This window comes from Odocoileus virginianus, chromosome 29 (assembly GCF_023699985.2).
Source record: "Odocoileus virginianus isolate 20LAN1187 ecotype Illinois chromosome 29, Ovbor_1.2, whole genome shotgun sequence".
NCBI lineage: Eukaryota > Metazoa > Chordata > Mammalia > Artiodactyla > Cervidae > Odocoileus > Odocoileus virginianus.
Genome location: NC_069702.1, coordinates 42,338,507 through 42,347,453, shown reverse-complemented (window position 1 = coordinate 42,347,453; position 8,947 = coordinate 42,338,507). Strand labels below are relative to the sequence as shown.

Genomic DNA, 8,947 nt, shown 5'->3' with positions numbered 1-8,947 from the left:
AGCCAGAGGACTGAGGGAGAGGGGTGGTGGGAGGTCTGTGACGTGGGGTACAGTGGTGCAGATGGGTGGTTATGCTCTCGAGCTCAGAAATCACACAAGCTGGGTTCGCCTCTCAGCTCTGCACTAACTAAAGACACAATCTTATTAAGACCTCTAATCTTGGAATCCAAAATCACTGTGGACAGTTACTGCAGCTGTGAAATTAAAAGAAACTTGCTCCTTGGAAGAAAACCTATGACAAACTCAATGGACATAAGTTTGAGCGAACTCCGGGAGATAGTGAAGGATAGGGGAGACGGGCATGCTGCAGTCCATGGGGTCGCAGAGTCAGACACCACTTAACAACTGAACAACAACAAATCTCTCAGTGTCCTCATCAGTAAGATGACGATAATGACACTCCTTTCCTCAGAGTGGTGTTGTGAGGATTAAATGAGGGAATATGTAAAGAGCTCTTACCCAGGACTGACACATATTAATAGAGAAAGCTCAGTTAATATTCAGTTCAGTTCAGTCACTCAGTCGTGTCCGACTCCTTGCGACCCCATGAATCACAGCACGCCAGGCCTCCCGGAGTTTACTCAAACTCATGTCCATTGAGTCAGGTGATGCCATCCAGCCATCTCATCCTCTGTCGTCCCCTTCTCCTCCTGCCCCCAATCCCTCCCAGCATCAGGGTCTTTTCCAATGAGTCAACTCTTCGCATGATGTGGCCAAAGTATTGGAGTTTCAGCTTCAGCATCAATCCTTCCAATGAACACCCAGGACTGATTTCCTTTAGAATGGACTGGTTGGATCTCCTTGCAGTCCAAGGGACTCTCAAGAGTCTTCTCCAACACCACAGTTCAAAAGCATCAATTCTTTCAGCGCTCAGCTTTCTTCACAGTCCAACTCTCACATCCATACATGACCACTGGAAAAACCATAGCCTTGACTAGACGGACCTTTGTTGGCCAAGTAATGTCTCTGCTTTTTAATATGCTATCTAGGTTAGTCATAACTTTCCTTCCAAGGAGTAAGCGTCTTTTAATTTCATGGCTGCAGTCACCATCTGCAGTGATTTTGGAGACCAAAAAAAATAAAGTCTGACACTGTTTCCACTGTTTCCCTATCTATTTGCCATGAAGTGATGGGACCAGATGCCATGATCTTAGTTTTCTGAATGTTGAACTTTAAGCCAACTTTTTCACTCTCCTCTTCCACTTCCATCAAGAGGCTTTTTAGTTCCTCTTCACTTTCTGCCATAAGGGTGGTGTCATCTGCATATCTGACCTTGTTGCTATTACTCCCAGCAATCTTGATTCCAGATTGTGAGTCTTCCAGCCCGGCATTTCACATGATGTACTCTGCATATAAGTTAAATAAGCAGGGTGACAATATACAGCCTTGACGTACTCCTTTTTCTATTTGGAACCAGTCTGTTGTTCCATGTCCAGTTCTAACTGTTGCTTCCTGACCTGCATACAGGTTTCTCAAGAGGCATGTCAGGTGTTCTGGTATTCCCATCTCTTTCAGAATTTTCCACAGTTTATTGTGATCCATACAGTTAATATTAGTTACTTTTATTTTCATTATCAAACAAAAGAAGGTTTATGATGTATAGATACTAGACACTGTATAAATGACCTTATTTAATCTGTACATCTACCCTATGAAGTAAGAGAAACATGCCCTAGCTAGCCCCACTGTGGAACCCTCTGACTAGCCCTGAAATGCTAAATCAGGACTTTTACACAGCAGTCATATTTAGGCCATGTTTAACATCCCTGTTGCAGCTGAACTTAATTCTAACAGTCACGGTTCCTGTCACTCTGGTGCTGCACGCAGCTGACGTCTGTCTGGTGGCTGTGAGAAACTTCTAGGATTTTACAAAAATTCTGTTAAGAGGACATGATCCAGTTTAACTGTTCAGCTCTCTCTTTGGAGTGAGCAGGAAGATATTTGATTGAGGAATAAAACAGAAACATAGATTCTTTCTAAATGGGTGGGGAAAAAGTAGGACTAAAATTAGGGACTCTAGGCTGCCACCACCCATGACACCATGCGGACACGGGGTCTCACTGTTGGCATCGTCTCTTCAGGGAACCACACAGCAGCATCAGAAGTGGATGTTTTGAGCTAGGTAGATCTAAACCCAGCCTCAGATCAGGAGCACGACTAGAGCTGGCTTTGGGTCATGGTTTAGCAATTCGTGTTGTCACGGCCTTGATTTGTTCTTCGTGTATCCACACCTTAGAGATAAAGACGAGTGAAATATAAAAACAATAAGTAGCTGGTGGAATTAGTGGCACTACACCCCTTACCCCACCTCATTCTGACTTGGTGGAGGTGCTTGTCCTTCAGTAGAGCTGTGAATTGTAGCTACTCACATCCTCAGATTCTCCTGCAGCATAAGGCCCAGGCATGAGATCCAATTTAGTACAACTGACCTGTGACATCTGCTGAGAGCCTTATGGGAAGCTCCTTCTTTGCTGGATACATTCTTGTTGACACGTGGTGCCTGGAACCGCTGCAGCCATCTTGTGAGTAGGAGGGAGACGTGGTTGAGATACCCAGGAAGGCAGAGCCAAGAGATGGGAAATATCTAGATCCATGAAGACATCTTTGATCCAGTCCTTTAAAGTTGGACTGAGCTCTCTTCTTCGTGAAAACACCAAATGGCGATGACGCCGGTGCTGCGAGGGGGCCCCGAGGCCCGGGGGGCCCTGGAATGGGAGGCCGCGATGGCTTCCGTGGAGGCTTCGGTAGTGGCGCCCGGGGCCGGGGTCGGGGCCGGGGTCGGGGCCGGGGCAGAGGCCGCGGAGCTCGCGGAGGCAAGGCCGAGGACAAGGAGTGGCTCCCCGTTACCAAGCTGGGCCGCCTGGTCAAGGACATGAAGATCAGGTCCCTGGAGGAGATCTACCTTTTCTCTCTGCCCATCAAGGAGTCTGAGATTATTGACTTTTTCCTGGGAGCGTCCCTCAAGGATGAAGTTATGAAGATTATGCCCGTGCAAAAGCAGACCCGTGCTGGCCAGCGGACCAGGTTCAAGGCATTTGTTGCCATCGGGGATTACAACGGACACGTCGGTCTGGGTGTCAAGTGCCCCAGGGAAGCAGCCACTACCATCCGTGGGGCCATCATCCTGGCCAAGCTGTCCATCGTCCCCGTGGGAAGAGGCTACTGGGGGAACAAGATCGGCAAGCCCCACACGGTTCCTTGCAAGGTGACTGGCCGCTGGGGCTCCGTGCTGGTGCGCCGCATCCCTGCCCCCAGAGGCACCGGCATCATCTCCGCCCCTGTGCCCAAGAAGCTGCTGCTGATGGCCGGCATCGACGACTGCTACACTTCTGCCAGGGGCTGCACCGCCACCCTGGGCAACTTCACCAAGGCCACTTTTGATGCCATTTCCAAGACCTACAGTTACCTCACCCCTGACCTCTGGAAAGAGACGGTGTTCACCAAGTCTCCATATCAGGAATTTACTGACCATCTTGTGAAGACCCACACCAGAGTCTCTGTGCAGAGGACCCAGGCCCCAGCTGTAGCCATCACATAATTTTATAAAGAGAATAATAAAGTGAATGAAACCAGTTTAAAAAAAAAATAAGTAAAGTTGGACTGAATCTAGGTTTATTGCTATGTGAAAGAATAAATGTCCTTATGCTTAATTAATTTTGGTTAGATATTCTGTGTGTGCATGCCAAGTCGCTTCAGTTATATCTGACTCTTCTCGATTCCGTGGGCTGTAGCCCGTCAGGCTCCTCTGTCCGTGGTACTCTCCAGGCAAAATACAGGAGTGGGTTGCCATGCCCTACTCCAGGGGATCTCCCATCCCAGGGATCAAACCAGAATCTCTTAAGTTTCCTGCAGGGGCGGGCGGGTTCTTTGCCACTAGTGCCACCTGGGAAGCCCCATGTATATTTTGTTATTTGTAGAGTAACTTACTGATACAGTAGTCAAAACCATTTTACGTTCTAAGCTGTGATGCTACATCTTTAGTACCTCTTTAGCTGCATCTTTATAGTCCACCCTGTGTCTTACCCTTTCTGGCATACTGTTTCCTCATTTTCTGATGACAAGCTAGGGAAATATGTTATATCCATTTAATGGAAGATTATGCAGGTAGGTGATCTGTGTTCAAAGCCTGACTTTACCCTTGTGACATTGAGAGAATTACTTTTTTGTGCCTTGGCTTCTTCATCCATTAAGTGGCGACAAGAATTATCTTGCCTCATAGGACTGTACTGAGGATCAAGTGAGCTAATAATAAACAAAACTTAGAAGAATGCCTGGCCCGTAGCAAGTCATCAGTCAGTGTACATTAGCTCTGTCCTCATCCTCCCCAGATGCGGCCCCTTCTGCATGTTTCTGAGGCGTTTTGCTCTCACACTTTCCATCCTCGTTTTCCTTTGCCAAGCACTGCTGGAAAGAGCTGGAAAGATGTGGGACAGGCATGGTCAGCGCAGTCCTTATGCTGGCTTGCATTGCCAGAATCATCAGAAAAGAAGCTTCGTGAACAGAAAGGAAGAAATATTTAGTCTGGAAACACCATATAGAAGCCAAAATTCCCTCTGCTCCCGGGATCCCACGCTCTGGATGTCCTTCACCCCGCGCACTGTGACAGAGGTGACGGGGGCTCCTGGGGCTGGTTTCCCACAGGCCCCTGGGCCGCGCCCTTGGCACCGAGTGTGTCCTTCATACACATAAAGCCCTGGAGACTAGAAACGGGAAAACCACACAGATCCTCTTACATCACTCGCAGTCCCCTCTCCTCAGCTTTTTGCTGGGCTGAGAATTCTTCTAGTCTTCTTTGGGGAGATGCCGTTCCCATCCTTGTCTGGCTAAAACCCCCTGCCCCCCACCCCTCCAGAGACTGCAGAGACCATTTCAGCTTCTCGTGTCTGCATTAGGCTTGTCAATCTAAGTTGGTTTTCAGCCAAGACTTCTGTATATCTCATCTGTAGAGCCCTTGGCAGCTTCCAAGTTGTCAAGCCCTTGGCCCAAGTTGTCTAATCTTTATGAAAATCTTGTACGGTGCATGTTTTTACCCCAAACCAGACTCCTTGGGGCTTTCCCCCTTTCCTGTAACGATCAAGGGCAGAGGGAGGTAGGACAAAAATGCTTCACTTTCGTTGCAGCGCAGACCTGAGCAATTAGGATCTCATCCAATTTTCCGTCAGCAATGAGACTTTCAGATGGAGAGGAAGCAATGACCCTGCAGAAATTACTCATAGTGCACCTGAAACCTGAGTACTTGGCTTTTTAAAAAAATATTTATTTATTTGGCTGCATCGGGTCTCAGTTGCAGCACACAGGATCTTCTGTTGATGGCCATGGGCTCTCTAGTTGTGATATGGACTTAGTTGCTCCAAGACATGTAGGATCTTAGTTTCCCGACCATGGATCAAACCCACGTCCCTTGCATTGGAAGGTGGATTCTTAACCATCAGACCACCAGAGAAGTCCCAGACTTGGCTTTTATAGGAAAAACAAACACCTTGATCCTTTTCTGGGTCAAAGGATCTGCTCCTGATTTCTCACTGGAGATCCAGTGCAGATGGAGAGAGAGGGAGAAAGAAGGTTCTGGACACTAGCTGGTTTAACAAAGTGCTTCCTGGCATGAAATCATTGGCTGTTTACCTGAGACTGAAGAAGCACAGTCTCTGGCCCCTTCAGATGAAAGATGCTCTATTGATTTATTTACCAGTGTGTGTGTGTATACTCAGTCACTCATTTGTCTCTGACTCTTTGTGACCCCCATGGACTGTAGCCCTCCAGGCTCCTCTGTCCCTGGAATTCTCCAGGCAAGAATACTGGAGTGGGTTGCCATTTCCTTCTCCAGAAGATCTTCCCAACCCAGGGATCGAACCTGCGTCTTTCGAGTCTCCTGCATTGGCAGGCAGGTTCTTTACTACTGTGCCACATGGGAAGTCCATGGAGTTATTTACTGGAGAACCCCTTAAACGTTTATACTGGCAACAACTGGGCTAGAAACTGAGGCATTCACTGCAGACCTGCAGGGGTGGAGGCTTCCATTCTCTGTGAACAGCTGATGTGCCGGGGAGGCTTGGTGAAGCAGGACTGCCGGTTTGCTGGCTGTGTTCTGGAAGGCAGAAGAAATGGAGGTCTTGGTGTGTGGGCTGGTACCTCACAGCTCTGCCAGTTCAGGGTCTCTCTGAGCAGCCAGACTTATGGAAACACCCCTTTCATTTCTTCAGTTTTGTTCAGGGCCAGGTTGGGATCAGAGGCCCCACCGCCGTGTTCACCAGAGCAGAACGAGTGACAAACAAATGCTGTGCTTTCCTTTTTTCCTTTTTCCTTTCTGCCTTCCAGGAAGATTTTTTTAAAAAACAAAATAAAAAACCCAGGTCACTTTCTGCTTTCAAGCACACCCTGTTCCTTCACAGGAAAAAGAAGCCCAAGAGCAGCATGTACTCATAAAGTCTCTATTCAGCCCTCCTGGCTTGTTTTTGGCTCAGGGTTTGGCTGACTTGTTCCCACACAGTGCACACCAGTGGGGGAGGTAGGGTTCACAGCAGGGGACAGTGAAAAGATCTGCTCTTCCAGAAGCAGAATAAAACCATACTATCTCCGGATGAGTGGCAGGAAACATAGGGGGACTCTAGTCCCTATTTCCCCCCTTGGATTGAAGCCTGCCCACCTCAAGTCTGGCCAGGCTCTCCTGCCCATTCCTGCCTGTGACGCCCTCTCTCTCAAAAGGGGCTTCCTTGGGAGGAAATGGGGCATTTTTTTCATGTCACTTGAATGGGCTTTTGATGATTTTCATAGTTGATTGATTCCTACCTTAGAAAGAGACTAGTAAGCCACTTTCTAGCTGCTCAGGGTGAAAATTTTGGAATCATCCTTGACTCCTTTCTTCCTCACATCCCACTTCCAGTCCACCAGCATGGCCTGTCAGCTCCACGTTAGAAATTTGTTTCATATTTAAAACAACTTAAATCACAAAATGTATTCAATATCTGTATCTATATATATGGTTCAACAAGAGAAGCAGAACCAGTAGGAGATGTATTGCCAGGAACTGGCTTAAATGATTGTAGGGCTGGTTAGATGAGGCTGAAATCTGTGGTGTGGGCTGTGAGGAAGGGCAGGAGAAGACACGGCATCAGCCAAAGGTGCTGTCCACGGGCAGAACTTCTTCATCAGGGAAACCTTAGTTCCGCCCAGAAGGCTTTCCAGCTGATTGAATCAGGCCCACCCTGAATCTAGGATGATTTCCCCAATTTAAAGTCAACTAAAAGCTTGCTCCTTGGAAGAAAAGCTATGACTAACCTAGACAGTGTATTGAAAAGCAGAGACATCATTTTTCTGACAAAGGTCCAGATAGTCAAAGCTATGGTTTTTCCAATAGTCATGTACGGATGTGAGAGTTGGATCATAAAGAAGGCTGAGTGTCAAAGCATTGATGCTTTTGAACTGTGGCATTGAAGAAGACTCTTGAGAGTCCCTTGAACTGCAAGGAGATCAAACCAGTCAATCCTAAAGGAGACCAACCCTGAATAGTCATTGCAAAGACTGATGCTGAATCTGAAGCTCCAGTACTTTGGCCACCTGATTCGAAGAACTGACTCATTGGAAAACACCCTGATGCTTGGAAAGATAGAAGGCAGGAGGAGAAGGGGATGACAGAGGATGAGATGGTTGGATGGCATCACCTATGCAATGGACATGAGTTTGAGCAAACTCTGGCAGATGGTGAAGGACAGGGAAGCCTGGTACAGTCCACGAGGTCACAAAGAGTCAGACATGGCTTAGCAACAGAACAATAGTTAGAAACTTAATCACATCAATTATGTGTGTGGGTTATAATCACATCAATTATACCCAGATCAGTGGGTTTTTTTAAAAATAATTTTTAAAAATTAAATTTATTTATTTAGGCTGTGCTGGTCTTCGTTTACTGCTCTCGGGCGTCCTCCAGTTGCGGGAGTGGGAGCTGTTCTCCGGTTGCAGTGCACGGGCTTCTCATTGTGGCGCACGGGCCCTAGAATGCGTGTGCTTCAGCAGTTGTGGCACACGGGCTTCGTTGTCCCATGACACGTGGGATCTTCCTGGACTGGGGATCGAACCCGTGTCCCCTGCACTGACAGGCAGATTATTAACCCCTGGACCATGAGGGAAGTTCCCCAGATCAATGTTTGATTGAATAACTGGTTACTGTAGTCTAGTCAAGTTGGCACACAAAACCTACCATCACTTATCCAACCTCAGCTCCCTCCTCTGCAACCCCTCCCCTGATCCTGGCCACCAGCATTTCTCTGCTGAATTATTGCTTTAGCTTCTTTACCAGTTTCCCTGTTTTCTTTCTTGGCCTCCCTACCCCTTCCCACAACTGTTTTCAACAGAGCAGCGAGAGTGATCATTACTCCATTGCTCAAAGCCCTCATGATGGTCAGAATCATGGTTCCCCAAAGATGTTCAAAAAACTGAAAGCTGTTTGAACAGACTTGGAAAACCACAGCCAGAATTGTACAGTGTTTTCCACTGGAATTAAAGAGTGGATTTTGATGCTTTTAATGTATGAAAGAAAAATAGATTTCAACTAAATACCGTATCTTAGATTGGTTCCTGGCTTCCCAGGCAGCTCTAGCGGTAAAGAACCCGCCTGCCAACACAGGAGACATAAGACATGCAGTTTAGATCTGTGGGCTGGGAAGATCCCCTGGAGGAGGACACAACAACCCACTGCAGTATTCTTTGCCTGGAGAATCCCCATGGACAGAGGAGCCTGGCAGGCTACTGTCTGTAAGGTCACAAAGTCAGGCATGACTGACATGACTTATCATGCACACATGCAGATTGGTTCCTAGAACAGAAAGAGATTATTGGTGAGAAAACTGGTGAAATCTGAATAAAGTCTGGAGCTTGGTTAATAATAATAATAATACCAATTCCTTAACTTTGACAAAGTTAAGTTTGAAAGATGTTAACTTTTAGGGTAAAC

At 47.2% G+C, this 8,947-nt stretch overlaps 1 pseudogene; it reads left to right on the top strand.

Moving 5' to 3' along the window:
• The first annotated feature begins 1,775 nt into the window (after positions 1-1,775).
• On the top strand, positions 1,776-3,654 carry LOC110135563 (small ribosomal subunit protein uS5 pseudogene; annotated as a pseudogene).
• Positions 3,655-8,947: the final 5,293 nt, after the last annotated feature.